The 19463-nt window shown below is 41.9% G+C and overlaps 5 non-coding genes across 5 annotated transcripts; 1 reads left to right on the forward strand and 4 right to left on the reverse strand.

The window, feature by feature from the left end:
• Positions 1 to 1630: 1630 nt before the first annotated feature.
• On the forward strand, positions 1631 to 1703 carry trnar-acg (transfer RNA arginine (anticodon ACG)). Its single transcript has one exon. It is a non-coding gene; the product is annotated as a tRNA-Arg (tRNA).
• A 932-nt stretch (positions 1704 to 2635) lies between these two features.
• trnas-cga (transfer RNA serine (anticodon CGA)) lies at positions 2636 to 2717 on the reverse strand. The gene has a single exon. It is a non-coding gene; the product is annotated as a tRNA-Ser (tRNA).
• Positions 2718 to 5301: 2584 nt separating this feature from the next.
• Positions 5302 to 5375, reverse strand: trnai-aau (transfer RNA isoleucine (anticodon AAU)). Its single transcript has one exon. It is a non-coding gene; the product is annotated as a tRNA-Ile (tRNA).
• Positions 5376 to 5933: 558 nt separating this feature from the next.
• Positions 5934 to 6004, reverse strand: trnag-gcc (transfer RNA glycine (anticodon GCC)). The gene has a single exon. It is a non-coding gene; the product is annotated as a tRNA-Gly (tRNA).
• A 13147-nt stretch (positions 6005 to 19151) lies between these two features.
• On the reverse strand, positions 19152 to 19233 carry trnas-aga (transfer RNA serine (anticodon AGA)). Its single transcript has one exon. It is a non-coding gene; the product is annotated as a tRNA-Ser (tRNA).
• Between the last annotated feature and the right edge of the window lie 230 nt (positions 19234 to 19463).

Below are 19463 nucleotides of genomic sequence, written 5' to 3' on the forward strand. Positions count from 1 at the left end.
TACTTGAACACTTTGTTCAAACCAGGCTGTCCGGACATGAGTTGGCGCGCTCCAGATTTTCTTTTTCTTTTTTTTACCTCGTACTCGAGGGTCATTTTCCTGTTCCACATGCAATTTCAACATCTTCCTTGGGAGATGTCAAGCCAGCAAGCCACTGCTGTGCTTCAGTGGCCGGTGTGGAGTTCAGTGGCCCTGTTGTACACGGAAAGCACATTGAGCTCCTTGGACATGAAAAGTTCCAGTTAAAAGCCATTTGTCATCCTTTCTCTTGGTGTCGATGTTGCTATTGTATGTAAAGGTGGCAACTTGCTCAGCGAGCAGGCGGAGCGCACAGCGAATGCAGATGTGTCTGAGTTGTGTGTCCAAGTGGCTGCAAAAGGACAGAGCTCCTGGCGCGCTGTGGCTTAGTTGGTTAAAGCGCCTGCCTAGTAAACAGGAGATCCCGGGTCCGAATCCCAGCGGTTCCTTTTTTTGTTCTGTCTTCTCGAACAGGACTGGTCATTATGGACAACCGCCTACGGCTAGACTTAATTAAATGCAAGTATTCATTTCCTGTCTTGAACGACTTGTTTTTCTTAGAATGCAACTTGCAAAACATGAAATGCAAACCTTGCTAATCAGCGCTCGCGGCTGGAAAACAAAAAAGAAGTCAGCAATGTTTTTTCTTTAACCTTAACCCTGCTAATGGAGAAGAGTTAAACGACCGAGTCTACGCAGCTTAAACGGTCCGCACGTCGGGTTCTTAGCTGAAAGGGTGGTAAATCAGGCTCACCCAGTCCTTAATCTTTTAAAGAGGATAAAAAATTGAACCTAGTCGCCACATCACATACATCCTGTTCAATGATAAGAAGGTGACATCTGTCCTCACTCCAGAGTAAATCACACGTTGAGGGCATTTTTTTTCCACTTTACCGTGAGTCGGGCTCGGCTGCACAGAGGCGAGAGCAGAGCAATGAGGTCACGGGGACAGAGGAGTCACACGCTGGCGGTTTGAACACGCGGAAGATCACTGAGGGATCTACAGTATATGGACCCTCTGTGCGCCACCCGTCCAAACTCTGGACTCTGAATCCTGCCATCCGAGTTTAGATCTCGGCGGAACCTGAGCCGCAGTTCCTTCTTAAAACGTAATCTGGTGAGCATTTCTAGAATCGTACTTGTATAGATGCAGCCTTTAATGTGTTGCTAGGTTAAAATTGATGACTTCTTGAACTTCAGTAGGCAATTGCCCTCTTGATTTCGGATTTAATTGCTTTACTACAGGGGTGCTTTTATGATGACAGAGTCATGTTCAGGTACTTTTCTGGATGGAGGAAGCTCATTTCGGACTCTGTGATCTGCTCACCTGGAAAGGTCTGCTGTACTACTACAAGAGAGAAGTAGAGTCTGGAAGAAGGGACAATTTTATGATGCTTTGGAAGAAAGTGTTTTTTTTTTCTTTGAAATCGAAATGAATCAGAATATCAGTGCAAAGGACAAACTCTTGGTTTGGTTTAAAGAGATATGGTTTTAAACAGACACAATGTAGAAAACAGGTGTTTCTCACTTTTGGAAAAGAATGGACCGGGGGTAATGTTTTACTAGTTGCAGTGCTGAGCTCACTGGGTTGCAGTCGTGCAGTGTGACACCAGGGCCAGTGGCGCAATGGATAACGCGTCTGACTACGGATCAGGAGATTGTAGGTTCGACTCCTGCCTGGCTCGGGTCACTTTTAAACGCATCAGGCTACTCCCTAAGTAGCCTGTGCTACTTACTGTATGTGGGTGTAATCGTACCCAGTACGAGATTTCCTTCATGTAAATGAACTGCACCTGGGCTCAGTACGGTGCTGAGAGCCCAGCGTTGCTGTTCTAATTAGCACGCACTGCATCGGCTATGAACCCGAACATTTCAATTATTCCGATCAGTAAGTCAACACGTAGTCCACATGAAAGGTAGAAATATTCTCGTCTGTCTCTTGTTTGTATATAACTGAATGTCCCTGACAATGTACTGTTAGTTTTAATTGAAGAACGGCATTTGTGTTCAAATATAGCAGACAAGTTTACGTAACTGCTCATGCGACACTCAGTTATAATTAGTCAAGAAATAAAGTCGAACAACAGCTGAGGGTTTGAATGTGAACGTATCAGATTGCAGCGCCTTTTACTTCCATTGACAAATGATAGAGATTCGAAGAGAGATCCTTCAGACTGGCAAGCAAACCCACGGCTTTTTCGGTTTTCTATCTAGGCAACGTTGGTGTCTGCAATAGCATAAATGAAAGCACGATGCAATTTCTGTGGCTACATTTGTTGCACTTCATGCACAGTAAGAGTGTTTCTAACACCAAATAAAAACTCAACAATTAGCGATCACGCCTTCTCCTCAGTTAACCCACTGAAACCCTCGCTGATAAGAATTCTTTACTGCGTGCTTTACGAGCACCTATCTTGTCGGTTCTTTGAGCTTTATTGATCCGATTTTCAAAGGCATAAGTAGAGCACCAGACGTGCGAACGCAAAATGTGTGGTTATCTGAAGAATTGATTTCCATGGCAGCGGGTCCAAGCGATTTAGCGTTTTTATAGTACCAGAAAAGGAGAAGCGGCACTTCGCCTCTGCCGCGCAGGCACACTACAACGTGCGGCAGACGCTGTAGACGGCAGGATTTGAACCTGCGCGGGGAGTCCCCACCAGATTTCGAGTCCATCACCTTAACCACTCGGCCACGACTACGGCGAGCTCGCTACTGCCGCATTCCTCCTATAATCTAACACGAGTGCGAGGTGGCTGGGGAAACCTTTTCAGAGTCGCTCCCCGTTAAAAAAAAATACCTTTGACAAAATACGTGCCGGCAGACAGACACGCCTCCGAGGGTTTAAGGGTGGCTTCACGTTCAAAGGATAAAGTCTCCCCGTCCTGATGTCAAAATGCAACTTTGGCAGACAGAAAAAACATCAACAAACCACAAATGTGGACAAGGATTTTACAAGCTGCACCACACTGCACTTTGAAAAGCATTTAAATTAGTGTTAGACGCAGGAATTGCCTTTGGTTTACGCGCTTACGAAAGCCCTCAGCTCCTGCAGTTGAATATAATGCCGTTACGTGTCGAAGCAGTAACGTACGTCATCCTACCACTGCAGCACGGGGAATATAGGGAAATGAGCACACGCTACGAATCGTCTCAATCACTCCCTAGAGTTGTAAGGCGCATTGAAGGGTGCACCGCCATCATTAATCGTTGCGCCTCTGTGAAAGGAAAGCTCTTGAGCAGTTTTGAAACAGCTCGGATGAAACACTTGATTGCTTCCATGTGCATCTGGAGTTCATTTCTTATTTTCACTTCACGCCGCCCAAAGCATTTCTAAAACAGGAGATTCGCGTTTGGGAATGCGCCCTGCCCTAAAAATAAAACAGGTCTACGGGTCTGAAACCTGCTCCACAGAAAACAGTTTTGTTGCGCTTTTGATCAAAGGGAGATTCGTTGTTCTTACTTTTTGATGACATAACATCCAAAGGGGCTTCTTTGGAGCTGAATTCCAACCAGCATCCTAAAGTTTCTTGGTGGTATCCTTTACAGTCCTCTGTTCGGTCGACAAGGGACTGAAGTGGGCAGCTTTCCTCACACATGCAGTGCAATGTACTGTAGTGTTCCCGTTCACTGAATTCGCAGTTCTACATCAGACCTCTAACTCGTTTCCTAAGTCTTGGTCAGCTTGAATTTAAGCCACGAACCATGCTTCTACTGTATAAACGTCTAGAGGAATCACAAACTATTTGAGAGGCCATCATTCCAGGGGGAACTGACAAAGTCTATCTCTAAACACCTAGCGCAGTCTCTCGAGAGACTGTCAAAAATCTCTTTCTCCATTTGCGTTGCAAGTAAATGGAAACACAGTCTCAACCCAGAGTCACTTGGCAGTAGCGGCACTTAACCACTGTTATTGTCACTGCTTGATACCAACATTAGCCTACTATACCATGTTCAGCCACCGCTGGAAAACGTACTGCTCTAGTACCACACGTGTCAGACATGGAGAGCGACAAGTGTGTGATTTGAACCCATGCATGCAGAGCACAATGTATTAGTAGTCCATCGCCTTAACCACTCAGCCACAACTACAGCAAACGCTGTTATTGCTGCATTCTTGCTACAATCTCACATGGATCGCGAGACGCCGGCGTAAATCTTTTTCAAAGTCGTTCTCCGTTAAAAAAAAAAACCTTTCCAAAATACAAACCTTGCAGACAGACACGCCTCCGAGGAATTAAGGGTTGCTTCATGTGGGAATGATAAAGTCTCCCCGTCCGGACAGGAAAATGGCACTTTGTTAGACACAAAAAAACAATCAACAACAGACAAATGTCTACAAGCATTTTAGAAGCCGCACTTGAAATAGCTCTTACATTCGTGTTAGACGCAGGAATCGCCTTTTTATTGACGCTCTTACGAACGCCATGGAAAGCAAAACAAAGCAAAGCAGAGCAGAACAAAACGAACAAAATAAAACCCTTATGTCCTGCACTTGAATATAATGCCGTTACGTGCCGAAGCGGTATTGGACGTCATCCTAGCACTGCAACCCGGGGCGTACGGTATATGGGAACGAGCACACGTCACGAATCGTCTCTAATCACTCCCTGCACTGTAAGGCGCCTTGAAGCGTGCACCCTCAACATTCATCTTTGCGCATCTGTGAAAGGTAAACTCTTGAGCAAACTCTGAACCAGACGCTCAAACTCCAGCTAGGATTAGGGGTAGCATTCCCACGCTACTTGAACACTTTGTTTACGCTCAGTGCTGGATTTTGGGAACTTTAGGACGAGTGGGACTTTTCTCCTATCTGTCAATTCGTTTTGTTTTGGAGACTCTTGGCTGTCTGTGTTGTATAGTGCAGCGTGAAGAAAACGTTTTCGAAAACTGTGCCGGCTCAAAAGTTGTAAGAAATCCTCTCCAGCTCTTTTAAGTCTCTTCAGTTTTGTCATTTAAAGTGAAACTAGATGTATAACTGGAGCCTCACTTATGCAAATGGTGAGGCTCCAGTTCGACATCTAGTTTCACTTTATATGACAGAAGTACGTCAGACTGCGCCGGAATGGGGGATCACTTCCGGTTATTTTTACCATCTTAAACATTTGAAATCCTCCCCTAGGCAATTGTGACACTTCATCTTGGCTCCACCTAGGACACTCTTCAATCTTCCATCACTTCTCTCTTCTCCCGCAACACTCTCATCTGTCGGTAGTATGTGGCGTCTTTACATTACCACCAATCTCACCACAGCAACAGGTTTTGGCAAGAGAGGAGGAGACTGCCTGGCCCGAACGGGGATCGAACCCGCGACCTTGGCGTTATTAGCACCACACTCTTACCAACTGAGCTAACAGGCCTCGTGCCCCCTGTCCTCTCTGTGCTGCAAAAAATGGAATTCAGGGAAGTTTCTTTTGTCCTTCTTTGAATAGAAAGCCCTGCGATTCAGTGTACGGGCTTTCTCGTGCTGTTTAATGGTTCTTGTAACCCAAATCCTACACTGGCCTGAAGTGCCCCCCCATTTCACAGCATTTTTCAGCTGATTTCAAATGTACCTAAAGGAGAAGCATTATTGAAGACCATCAATTACCAAGAGCTTTTGTCAAAGGTTTTGGTGGTCACTTTTAATGACCACAGAGAGCTATGACCTCGGTTTTACATCTCATCCAAAAGACGGCGCCTTTTTACCACACAGCGTCTCCGTCACTATACTGGGGCATTGGGACCCGCACAGACCTCAAGGTGAGCGCCCCACCCCTGGCTCCATTAACACCGCTTCCAGCTGTAAGCTTTGCTTTTCCCTGTAGGTCACCCTCATCCGGGTACTGACTTGGCTCACAGCTTCTAAGCTTCAGTGGGTTTTCAGTTGCAAGTTGAAAGGGGATGCAAGTGATGGAGCCGCTCGCTGCAAAAGCCACTGCATTGGCCGGGAATCGAACCCGGGCCTCCCGCGTGGCAGGCGAGAATTCTACCACTGAACCACCAATGCACACTGCAAAGCTCTACAAAAAAGACGCTTTTTTACCACTCTGTGCTGGATGTTGTGTCCCAAGGGAACTTCTGGACGAGTGAGAATTTTCTGCTATCAAAATTTGGTTTCGGAGACTTTTGGCAGCCTACAGATGCAGCCATTCAAAATGCGCGGGCGATAACGCATTATTTTGCGGTACGCTGTACTCAGTCTACCGCAAGCTACCGGTAAATACCGCGAGTTACCGTAAATTCTCCTATAATACGACAAGCAAAATAATAGTATCCGGAATTTCCGCAAGGTGGAGCTAATAAAGCTCAACCTCTCATGTTTGAGCTGTGGCCATCAAAGTCTTTAACGAAGATATTACTAATAGTATTAATAATGAATGACCTTGGACAAGCTGTAAGTGTAAACTCAAAGTATTGCCCTGGTCAACATTCTTTTTTTCATTGACCGTCTTTGTAAAAGTAACACCACAGCATTTCGCAATCACGCATTTGTTTCCAATCATGCAAAGTACAGTAATTTTTGAGAATCGATTCACCATGCCTTTCACATGCTCATAAAAGAGATTGATTTAGGAACATAAACATATTACCGTATGAAAACTGTACTGTATACAGTATGTATATGTATATTTAATGTCTTAACTGTGCCCGTTTAAGTATTGAATATTCATATCTGAGTTTACCACTGAAGGGAAATCTTAGTAGCTGAGCATAAAAAGAATAGGAGCATACTGCAACGCGTGTGAAGGCCATAAACGATATTAATTTTGGAACATAAACATAGAGTATATGGCTGGTCTCGGTACTTTAAAGAAAACATACACGAAACATGGTTTCATTATGACCAGAATCGGTCTTGAGATATTTTTAACTTGATTTACAGTATTTGAGAGGTATGTCTTAACACCGATACTACAGTGCTTAAGTACTGCTCACGTATATGTTTCTAGGTTTATATTATGCATTTCATACGGTCAAATTACTTTTGAGCAACTAATAAGAAGCGCGAAACGGTATGCGTTTTAGTTTCGTTTTGTGCTGGGACCCGTGGATTGATTAGAGATATCAAGTACATACAAGTCATTTTTTAAATGTTGTAGTTCGTCTTGAAAAAATGTTACGAGTACATCATCTATCAACAATTACACAGGTTCTGTTTCCATATTGCGGATTTTGGTTACGTAATATTATTTTCTAGATTTCACGTTGTGAATATATGATTTGGGCAAACAGAGCCGCAAAGAAGTACATTATGGGTTGTTGTTGTTTTTTTTTGCAGTTTTATCTAGAACAAGCGATGCTTAAACCTTTGTCTGATTCTTGTGAAACTATCCACACGACAGTTACAGTACCTAGGAGTTGACTTCAGTGATGTCACTGATGGGATGTTTCTAAAAATCCATCCTCTGTAAAACGTCTTCTCTAGTTGTCCTGCATATGTATTCGCTAATGAAGCTGTGTGTTCTGAGCCTGGATCTCTACATTTCTGTATGAACCAGCTTAGAGGGCTAAAGACAGCTTGTGTTTAAATTGAGTGTAAGGCAATTTATGCTTCTAAAGTCATGGTCAGCATTTATTATTGTACTGTGCTGTAAACTTGTTCTGTGCCTAGTCACATTATTTTATAGCGTTTTTATAGTGTTATCAAATCCGGTGGCGCTGTGTGTTAGTTTCCTGACTCCCATGTCACATGGTCTGTGATTGAAACCTGTGAAACCGGTTTAATTCGTCACAGCCAGCACTCCGGCAGAGAGGGGGTTGTACTCGTAAAGTAGAAGCAGGCGAGATTTCCAGCGAAAGACACCTTCCCCCCACCCTCATACGATTCGCATTGTAATTACACATTGTAATTGTATTACACATTGTACACATGCTTAAAAGAGAAGAGAGAAAACGCAAGCCTTCTTCAGGTGTGAGGGTCTTCTGCTCAGAATGAAACGCTAAAATGTAATGTAGGCTCTGAATGGGTTCAATTATGATTTGGGCTTGATTAAGGTCGCTGCCTTTCATCTAAAACCCTACTTGAATCCTTCGAAACTAAAAATCAGTGTTTGTGAGTTCTAAATAAAGAGGTATCCAGGTAACAGTGAAACGGGCGGACAGTCTGGGGAGATCGCCCGTTTTCCATGTAAATAGTTCCCTGGTTCCGCACCCCTTGGTGTTTCTCTCGCTCTCTCTCGGGTCACCTGATCATTAGCTCAAAAGATTTCAGTGCTTTGTGTATATTCTAATGGTAGTGGGGGCAGGGTGTGTGCGAACAGGTTTGGTTGAAATTGCATTGGAGATCTATGTTCTTCACACCTGAAACATTTCCTCTGAAAGCATTTTCTTCGCAGTTTAACCGATCTTGTTACAGCATGTTACAGTTTACTATTATTAACCATATTAATTTTAAGTGCTTAATGCCATTTTTTGACCAGGCACGAATATTCTTAAGTCCATATCTTCGCAAGGGAATCAGTACGAATTGCAATACTAATTAAATTAAAACTACTAACTACTAACTAATACTAATTAAAACAAACCAGAAACGTGTTGTTCTGTCTAATGACATTACAAGTGGAAAGATTACAGATTTCAATCGTCTTTAATTTTGTTACGTTATACATTTTAGAAACGTTTCATCCATACAAACACCACAAAACTATTTTCGATTGTATTTCTGAATAGTATGTTACACTTAGTTCACTGTTTGAAATACATCTAATTAAGAAAGTTAGGTGTTAGCATAAACTATTAGCAATCAATAATATTAAATTAAAGTTAAATACAAAACTAAAGAAAAAATAGGGTTAAATATAATTCAAAATATTTTGCTAACAATGTTAACTGTTTATGAATAATAAAATGTATTAACTAAGGAGTAGGATGGCACAGTTGTTAGTATATTTTTTGTTTTGTTTCTTTTTCATAAATACAACAGTAGTACCTGATGTCTGAAGTGGAAATCTAATAAGTAAATTGATTCTTAAAAATGTAGAGAGCTTTGAAAAAAATATATAAAAAATATAAAAATATATCATATATTATAATATATTTCAAGGATGTAACTGCTGTGCTACAGTACGTGCAGAATTTTAGAAATCAGTTTGTCAACAAAGTACACTGTTTAGGTTAGTTTAGAAGACAATGTACCAAAACAATATATGCTGTCTGGGTCATTAGAATTAGCTGAAAGTAACTGATAAGCTTTGAATAACAAATCTAGTTTTTCTTCTCTCGCTCTATGATGTAATTTGTTTTCTCTTAGAGAAAGGGGAAGTTTTAGAAGGGACCAAGTGCTGAACTTTTTTACAGCGCAACGTCTTATAAAAACCCTGTTCTGCTTGTAACAAATTGAGTCTCTGGTTGCACTTTGCGAAGTGGCAGCAGGGCTCCCAATATTGCAATATTGAAATAAAGACCTTACTCAGGTGAGAACTCTCTCTTGTGGCTTCCTTGATAGTTATATTTCCATGACAATTTGGGGGCTCGTCCGGGATCACAAACCTGAGCGCGAACGGCTGCTGAAACTCCATCCGGACCCGGACAATTTTAGCAAATTGGACGAACCTCGGAGGATAAACTGTTTATCCTTCCAGAGACGCGTCTGGAGAATTGGCAGCTGTCTGACGTCAGTAAGTGATCCTTTAAAATTAATAGTTTGAGAAGCGAGCCACAGGGGTGTTCTGTGGGGTTTGATGAGTCTAGGACTCATATAAAGAACTTATCTTAACACAGACGTGTGGTTTTTGCTCTGCGGAGTAGTTAATGTTATAAGGTTCTAAGTAAGGCACCGATCGGTAAAAATGGGAAATTAAAATTCAGAGACGAAAATGGGACCGAGCAGTCCCGCAAAAGTACATGTACGACAAATTCAGAGAAACAATTATAGCCTGGGTTAGAGTAAAAAAAAAATTATGTTCATGAACTGTAAAGCTAGGGTAATAGGTGTAAGGGAACTTGCACATAATTTATATATGATAATTAGGGGCCCATAACTATGAAGTATATAACTATAACTATAACTATCTTTGTAAGTGAATCAGAATCGACAGAGGAAAGTTGAATTAGGAAAAAGAAGTTTCCTGAAGAAGGGGAAACTTAGAAGAGAAGGAGAAGAAAGGAAAGAAATTGAATTGGAAAACTTATGGAATGGAAAGAGGAATCACAGAAATAATGGGAAGCTTCAAAAAAGACTAGTCTTGAAAGTAAAGAACAGCAAGCTGCAGCTAAAGTCATGGCCATGCGTACTAAAAAGAAAAAGTCTCCACCGAAATTAGAAAGCGGTCCGGAGCCAAAGCCTTTTCACTTGTTTGTGAAATGCCAATGTGCAGTTTTCCAGGTCCAGAAGGAACTCCAGCATATGTACATTGACATTGGTCTCCTAGTGAATTATTTGCATTAGTTAAGTCTTTTCCTAAATTGCCTGATGACCGTAAAGAATTTAGAAGAAAGGCAAGCCTTGTTCTCGATTGTCTTAAGCCTAATTACAGTGACATAACCTTGTTGCTAGATCATATTGTTCCTAAAGGTTTACAACGTCCTCTAAAAAGGAGGAGGCAGATTGGCGGATACATGACCCAAATGATGAAGAAGTATCCATCTAAATTAAACCACACGGACATGGAGAGGAAAAGATAGGCGGACGCTTCTAAAAAGAGGTAAGGACTCCTCTTTTCTAAAAAGTCCCTTGTCCTCTCCATGTTGCTGTGGTGGGTTCAGGGTTTTCCTGAAGCTGAAGCAAGTACAACAGAAAAAATGAGTTAATGGTGTATGTGTTTTAGATGCCTGTTTTGTGAAGGTGGGGTAGAAAAAGAGGGATTGCTGAAGGAGTAGCGTCTCGCCCTGCCCGTGCGAAAAAATCCAGGTGTTGCATCCTGGTACACGACTGCAGTACGGCTGAAGGTAGTAACTAGAACTGTACTCGCAGAAGAGCCGAAAATGGTAACTCGATTCAACTGTGTATTTAAAGCCAGGATTTGGAACCTGGTCCGTGTTCCCGAATTGTGATAGTTCGTCAGTTTGTCTCGACTGGGGGATTCCGCGGGGCGCGTGGGAGACGTGAAAATGGTTTGGTGTGAAGAAAAAAAGTTTGATTAATCCAAAGTGAAACTTAAAAGAAATATTGACTGTCAGACGGAATTTAGGCTGAACAGGAATGTAGAAAAGTGTATGAACATTTGGATAAAAATAAACAATAGTTAGAGGAATATTTGAGAATTCAACAGAATATCATAGATGAGACGCAAAAATCCCTGATGGAAAAGCTAAAAGCAATGGCTGAACGAAAGGAAGTTATATATGCAGAAAAAGAAAAAGCAAAAGAAGAAATAGAACGCCTTGAGAGAGAATCTGGGAGAAGGGTGGGAATCAGTGTGGAGATTTTTGAAAGAGCATTACCCACCGAAAACTGATTAGAGAAAAGTAACAGCATGTCAGCAGAAGGAAGTGAGGATGTTTTCAGATTTTACAGAAAGGTTTATAGCTTTATGGATAGTATACTCGGGGTTAGCCGATGAAAAGGAAGTGAATGAAGATACTTCCACAGTAATAAAACAAATTTACTTGAGTGTGTTAAACCTGATGTTGCCAAGAATGTACAACTATGCTTTCCTGATATTACGGACAGCGGAGAGAGATTTGATTTAATAACTCGCGAAGCATGCATGCAGAAGTGCGAGCGCTGCAAATGGGAGGTAAAAAGACTCCCAAGGAGGAGAAAAGGGAGCCGCCAGTTTGTCGAAATTATTGTGCGACTTTCATGTTATACCGAGATATAAAACCCCAAAGACAAAACTACTAATAAGCTGGTGTGCAGTTACTAAAAAAAAGGTGTTTTTTGGAGAAATTGGAAGAAAGAGGCTTGAATTCACAATTAAAGAACATGTCAGAAGCTGAAACGAGAGCCGTGCGTGAACTAAAAGTTTTAATCTAGTAAACCCCTCTGTAGCCTTCCTAAATTTATCTCAGGATTGAAATAAAAGTGAAATAATCTTACAGTGTGCAGTAACTGGGGGACACAGGAGCACAGCTGTCCTACTTTTAGACTAAAACAGCATAAAAATGTGATATAAAGTTTTCTAACGGGTAACAGGAGGCTACAGGAGAAGGGGTGCAAGGGTTGTGTTTAAAGCAAATATAAGCTGTCACAGTCTGCTTGGGTAAAGATGTACAGTTTCAACTACTGATGTGGGTGGGGGACACCCCAGACCTATTTTAGGCCCAGACTGCAGCATTTTATAAGGAATTACTGCATGAAATAGCATTTATGTAAACTAACTTAATAGAGTTATGTGATATTGTGATTGTTTTACCTAATGAGGGAATCCATAAGGCCGGGCTACTCCAAGTACTGGATCTTGAAAAAAAAGGAGTATAAAACCAACTACATGATAAAGCCAGGGTGAATGCCTTCTCAGAACGAGCTTGTCTAGTGACGTATTGGTTTAAGGGGGGTAGTGCAGTCTAAAGACAAAATTGCCTTGACCCCTGCAGCAGAAACCGGTTTTGATGTTTTGAGACAAGCTTTCTTGCAGGCACTGGCCCTGGACTGGATTCCCTCAGACGGATCATCTGTATGTAATCTGTATGTAAGTGAAAGAAATGGGTTGTGAGCTGCTGTGCTGGTGCAGGAGCATGGAGATAGGCATCGTCTGGTGGGTTATTATTATTCAGGACCCCTTGATGCGGTGGCCAAGGGGCCGTGTTTATGTGTTGTGCAGGCTACCTGCCTGGCTGTATAAACTGTGAATAATCTGGTGTAGAACTAGCAGACCGAATGAAAATATTTAATTGAAACTTGTAAATATGCTAAATGGAAAATTGTAGCAATTTATATAGACTGTATATATACATTTGGTGGATGCCACAATTTTGGATGGCAGTGAAGGAATAGGGATTTCCCCAACATGGCAGGGACTCCAGTTAAGAATGCTGGGTTTGTCTCTGAACTGTTAGAAGCTTTGCAGCTGCTTATTGAAGTAGCTGTGGTAAAGTGTAAATCACATAATAAAGAAATGTTTCCAGTAACTCGAGGGAACAACTTTGCAGATGCAGCTGTCAGGTGAGCAGTCCTGGTAGAGCAGGAGTCTGAGACCCCTGTGAGACCTCTGTTGGTGAAAAGGGGACAGCTACAGGATATTCAGGCTGAGGCCTCTAAAGCAGAGAAAAGGACATGGTTAGAAAAGAGTGTGGTGCTTCATGATGATTGGGTGTGGTGCTGCCAGCACACTGGACGCCCTGCATGCCTTCACAGCCTAATGCCCTTTGTAGCTCGACAAATGCACTCTGTCGGACACCTGGGTGTGAGAAATGGTGTGCTGGTTACCCAAACCTGGGTGGGGACCGTGTTTGAAGCAGTAGCCACTTATGTGGTATCTCAATGTGATGCTTATCAAAGGAACTCAGCTACAGTTCAGGTGCGGGTGCTACAGCTCAAAAGGCCTGCTCCTGAGGAACCTTTCATGCACTGGCAAATTGACAATTGTCAAGAGAAACCTGGGCTCTTATAATCTGTTTTCCCAGTGGGTTGCTGCCACTGCCTCTGTGTCTACCAAACACTTGATAACAGAGATAAGCCCTCGGTGGGCACTGCCCTACCGCTTGTATTATGATCAAGGGACAGGCTGTGGCTGGATTATTCGGGGTGAGATGGACTGAGATCACCCTCAGTCTGCTGGAACAGTGGAATGAAGGAACAGAACTCTAAAAGATCGACTAGACATCAGACTGAAGGAGCGCCATGGGATGCGGGCTGGATCAAACAGAACTGTGTAATAGAGCCTGTTTGATATCATCACAGGCCAATCAACGAAACTTCCTGGAGGGACGAATTTGGCTAATGGATTGTTGAATTTGCTAATTCTCTATTGTAGTATTGTAGGTTTTTTTGTAGGTTGTTAATTGAAGTGGTGCACGGGGCTGGTGAACAGGTGCTGGACACTTGGAGACCTCCAGTAGAGGGAAGACACGACCTGATACCTGGCGAGTGGGTGTGGTGAGGAAGATATACCCTGCCTGATGTTGCAACCCTGCTGGGAAGGACCATATCAAGTGCAACTGACTACCGACTCTGCCATCTGAGTGACAGGATGAGATCGCTGGATCTACGCATTGCGCCGACACCGAACCACTGCACCAGAGACTGAGTGAACATTAATTATTATATTGTCACTGTTTCTGTGTTTGTTGAGCTTCCTGAGGGGGGGCGACAGTGTACCTGTTAAGTGTAAGGAGCTTTACTTTGATAAAATGGGGATATGGAATCAATACTTTATCAGTCAGCCACAAATAATAATCAGAGCTCATGTTGGGATTGTATTGCTATAAAAGATGCTCATGGGAGTAATCCCCTTTGATAGAGGTGATTATTTAGGTTTATTGGCATGGGTAAATAGCCCTGCTTTTAGTCTGAGTGTAACTCAGATGTATTAGAATGGAAATAACTGTATGCTCCTCGCTATAATCACAGTTTTAGGCCATTCTCTATTAGGGTGATAGACAGCTGTTTAGGTGACCCAGCTGTTGACCAATCTTGTAAAAAAAAACCCTAAGAAAAATGCTGGGCTCCAGCCCACAGGGATTTACCTGTGCTGTAAGAACTAATGCATGAATAAGGAGACTGGATTCTGGTGAAAGACAGGAAAAAGAGGTGGTGTTCGCTCAGGTGGAGGGGGCCGTACCAAGGCTGCTGACCACTGCGACTGCTGTGAAAGTCACGGAAAGGGTTCCCTGGATTCATGCTTCCCACTGTAAACGAACTGAGCAAAGTGCACAAGCACAGATGGGGATCACATGCTTGGGACTGATGTGCCCAGCCTTTTTCCTTTTTATGTGGAAGCCTGTCACCACCCAGAAAGAGGAAGAATCTAAACGCGAAGCCTCTTTGTATACAAACTGGCTGAATGAAACTGATAATGAGGGGGATAGGAGTAATTTGTGGTATAAATTTATAAATCATACAGTAAAGTTAAAGAAATGTAATGCATCTTGTTATGTATGTGCTTTAATGCCTCATTCTACAGCCTCACCCATTTCTCTCCTGGTTAAAATCACGGTTTGGGCCAGGGGGAATGTTTTTCTTTAAGTTACTAACACCGATTATAGGGGCTGTGATACTTGTCTTCCTGTTTTTGTGTTGCTGTACGAAATATATTATTCCAATGCTTTGAAATATGGTAATGAATATGTTTGTGCATCAGTATGTTCTGATAAGAACGCAAGAATCCGAAGTATGGGAGCCTCCTGGGAGTCCATATGAAGAATCTAACTTTTAATCATTTTCAAGAATAAAAAGGAGGGAATTGAAGTGGAAATCTAATAAGTAAATTGATTCTTAAAAATGTAGAGAGCTTTGAAAAAAATATATTGGTGCTTTTAGATAATATATTTCAAGGATGTAACTGCTGTGCTACAGTACGTGCAGAATTTTAGAAAACAGTTTGTCAACAAAGTACACTGTTTAGGTTAGTTTAGAAGACAATGTACCAAAACAATATATGCTGTCTGGGTCATTAGAATTAGCTGAAAGTAACTGATAAGCTTTGAATAACAAATCTAGTTTTTCTTCTCTCGCTCTATGATGTAATCTGTTTTCTCTTAGAGAAAGGGGAAGTTTTAGAAGGGACCACGTGCTGAACTTTTTTACAGCGCAACGTCTTATAAAAACCCTATACTGCTTGTAACAAATTGAGTCTTTGGTTGCACTTTGCGAAGTGGTAGCAGGGCTCCCAATATTGCAATATTGAAATAAAGACCTTACTCAGGTGAGAACTCTCTCTTGTGGCTTCCTTGATAGTTATATTTCCATGACATGTCTCAGTGGCTTTCAAAATTAAATTATGCATGCAAACCTGTGAACTAGAAAGATAACTAAGATACCCATCCATTTATAATGGTGGCGAAGTGGTTAGCATTGCTATCTTGCAGTACTGGGGTCCTAGGTTCAATTCCTGCCATCCTGTGTGTGGGGGTTTTACATGTTCTCTCTGGGTTACATGGTTTTTCTCCATATGTGTGATATGACTCCCTCTCGCACTCCGAAACATACTGGTAAGTTAATTGGTTTATGGGAAAACTGGCCCTGGTGTGTGTGTGTTTGTGTCTGTCTGTCCTGTGATGGACTGGCGCTATGTCCAGGGTCCGTTGCTTACTGGGATAAGCTCCAAATCCTCTGTACTGGATAAAGAGATTAGAAATGGATGGAAGTAAAGGCACTGTGTGGATGGAACTATACACAGTGTTAGAAACCCACGATGAAATGGCATCATCTCACTGAGAATAAAATATTTAATAGTGCTGGCTTAAGGAAACAGCCTTTCCACCTCTCTTGCACATCAGTATCCATACCTAGTTATTTAAACAAATTGCCTCTAATTATAAACATCTTAATATGCTGGCTCTGTGGATCCGCATCAGCTATGTTTGCCCACTCCTTCAATTCATGTGCATCCAACACACAGTTCAATGCCAGCAACTACACATAATCTAAAATACAATCCTTATTTCAGTATCTATGTAAACATATAGTCTGTTAACTTCATCATCTTCATCAAAAGTATGCCTAACCCCATTAGGAAGTGTTCTTGTTATAAGTGTATTCCTCAGCTTTCCCCAAATTATCTTCTTCTTGCCAACATCTCTAGTCTTTTATCCTGCAATAACTCAGCCAACACTTAAATCTCCAAAAGCTGCTTGTGTTAATTTCTTTAAATCACAAATATCATGTGTAAATACTGGCCATGTAATACTCTGCATTGTGGAATAATAGTTTATTTTAAAGGGAACTAGAGAAATCAAGAAAGGCTTTTTTTCTAGAATTAATAAATGCACATCCTGTTCACTGGGGAAATTAAATCCACACTGAGCAATCTTCAATATGTTCAGAATATGACAGCAAGAATCCTATCAGGGATGCATTACACCTGTTTTCAAGTCCTTGCACTGGTTACCTATCAGATTTCGAGTCAACTTCAAAATCCTTATCCTCCTTATATACTGTCCTACAACTGTTATTATTGATCACCGAATTATTGTACTTGACATGACTTCATTCAGCCTTTCCTGAACGTCTATGACAGGCAGAGAGAGTGCTGTTTCTGGTGCGATCTTTTGCAGCTGACATTTCACTGTTTTAAACAAACAAGAAATTAGATTGCTCATAAATCAGTTATTCTATATAAACACAGCGTAATTGCCCTCCGAAAATCCTCTTTTTCTTGTTCGTTTTAGAGACCTTGATCGAAACTGATTTTAGATGTCAGAAAGGATTTATTTTCTCTGTATTTCCTACATTGCTTTGTCGAGATTTTAACTTTATATCTAACTTTATATCTAGGCTCAGATTTCAACTATAAATCGTACAGTAATTAATAGCAGTAAATACTGATGTTTTGCGCCCTCTTACCACAAAAATATATGTTTTGTAGTTGGGATTAACTTTATATCGTATGCGTAGCTACTCCGATTCGGACACCGAACAGTTAAAGATGGCGGCAAATCAGACACCCAGAGAGGGGGGGGGGTGGGGGGCGTCTTCTCGCCTCCATAACTAAAATGCCAAATAGGAGTGGCTTAAGCGACATACACAGTCGTGTAACTGACAGTTTGAGGTAGCCTATCGTGTAAATTTCGTTTTGTTGCTGATAGGTTAAGCTTTCGAAACTCTGCCCCAAAGTCATGTGACTGATTTTTCGCCCTGTTTCGTTGGTTAAACGCAATGATCACAAGCACCACCATGGTAACTGGGATGTGTAGTTTTTAATTCCGTTTGAATTATAACTGTACGTACTGTCTTCATATTTGGCCAGGGCTTTAAAGAGAAGGCGCGCCAAAAAAATTCGGTGCCGTCGTCTCCGCTTTAAAGGTACCCCCGTGCTGGAAGAATTTGACCTCGGAACGTTTGCCCAGCGTAGTTATAGTGGACATAAAAACAAGAGTTCGCTGGCATTATATCCTAGAAGACACAGACCGGCACCAGACCGGTAAATGCTTGATGAACTAGGGATTGGACAGTTTCCAAGTGCTTGTACAATCGATGGAAATGTTCAAATAAATGTGCAAAAGAAATAAACAAAATAATCATTTATTTCTTTATCATATTGGCTAGCTAATGTCCTCTCTTTGCTAGTTAGTGGCTGTGTTTCTGCGTTGGGTAGCAACGGGTGACTGTTCTCAGGCGGAAGATGTAAACAGCTTAATTTTCGTCTTAAATAATTTTAAAAAATTAAAATTCATTCTATACAGCAATCACATATTTGGGTACCGTTTCATAAAACTTTCATGCTTAAAATGTTTAGGGAGAAATGGAAGACTGGTGTGTATTTTTTCTTTAAACTATCAAGACCAGCCATACACAGTACAGTTTATGTACATACAGTAATGTTTATGTTCCTAAATTAATATCGTTTATGACCTTCAGATGCGTTATGCTCCTCTTCTTTTTATGCTCAGCTACTAAAATTTCCCTTTAGTGGTAAAATTCCATATAAATATTCAAAACTAAGCAGATTGAAATGTGCACAGTAAAGACATTAGATGATTAAATCTTTTCACTACCAACCAATGCACCACGAGTGCCCCTGTCGGTCATTTTGGCCAGCCAATCACTTACCGCGGTGCCCTACGGTGCCCTGCGGGTTGGTTACTGTACCACGGGTTTTTACCGCTCATTTTGAATGGCTGCATCTGTAGGTTGTCTCTCGCAGTGTTCAGGAATTGCATTCCGAAACTGAGTCAGATCAAAAGTTGTAAGAAAAGCACCTATGGTGTCGGTTCGAACAGCTTTATTGATTCGATGTTAAAGGCCGGAAATGGGGCACAAGACACGCGACCGCAAAAAGCGTCGCCATCTGCTTCCAGCTGCAAAATGCCGTTTGCGGACGCTGAAGCATTTGAACTTGAACTTTATTGCCATATGTAACCGGTACTGGTACAATGGAATTCTTACTTACAGAAGGTCTCTCGATTGTAAAACAAGTGTAAAAAACAAGACAAAGTGCAAACAGTGCATCAAGACAATGTACAAACAAACAATAGACAATGTGCAAGTAAACATGTAGACATTTCTTTCCAAGGCAGCGGGTACAAGCGATCTCGCGTTTTAAAACAACCAGGAAAAGCAGAAAAGCACTTTTCCTTGCTTGCGCCGGCACACAACGACGTGAGGAGAACACCGTAGTCGGCAGGATTCGAACCTGCGCGGGGAGACCCCAATGGATTTCTAGTCCATCGCCTTAACCACTCGGCCACGACTACAGCGAGCGCTGCCGTTGCTGCGTTCTTGCTACAATCTCACATGGATCGCGAGGCACCGGCGGAAATCTTTTTCAAAGTCGTTCTCCATTAATAAAAAAACCTTTCCAAAATACAAGCCTTGCAGACAGACACGCCTCAGAGGACTTAAGGGTGGCTTCATGTGGGAATGATAAAGTCTCCCTGTCCGGACAGGAAAATGGCACTTTGTTAGACACAAAGAAACAATCAAC

The sequence above is a fragment of the Atractosteus spatula genome, assembly GCF_055471065.1.
Source record: "Atractosteus spatula isolate fAtrSpa1 chromosome 16 unlocalized genomic scaffold, fAtrSpa1.hap1 SUPER_16_unloc_1, whole genome shotgun sequence".
NCBI classification, from domain to species: Eukaryota; Metazoa; Chordata; class Actinopteri; order Semionotiformes; family Lepisosteidae; genus Atractosteus; species Atractosteus spatula.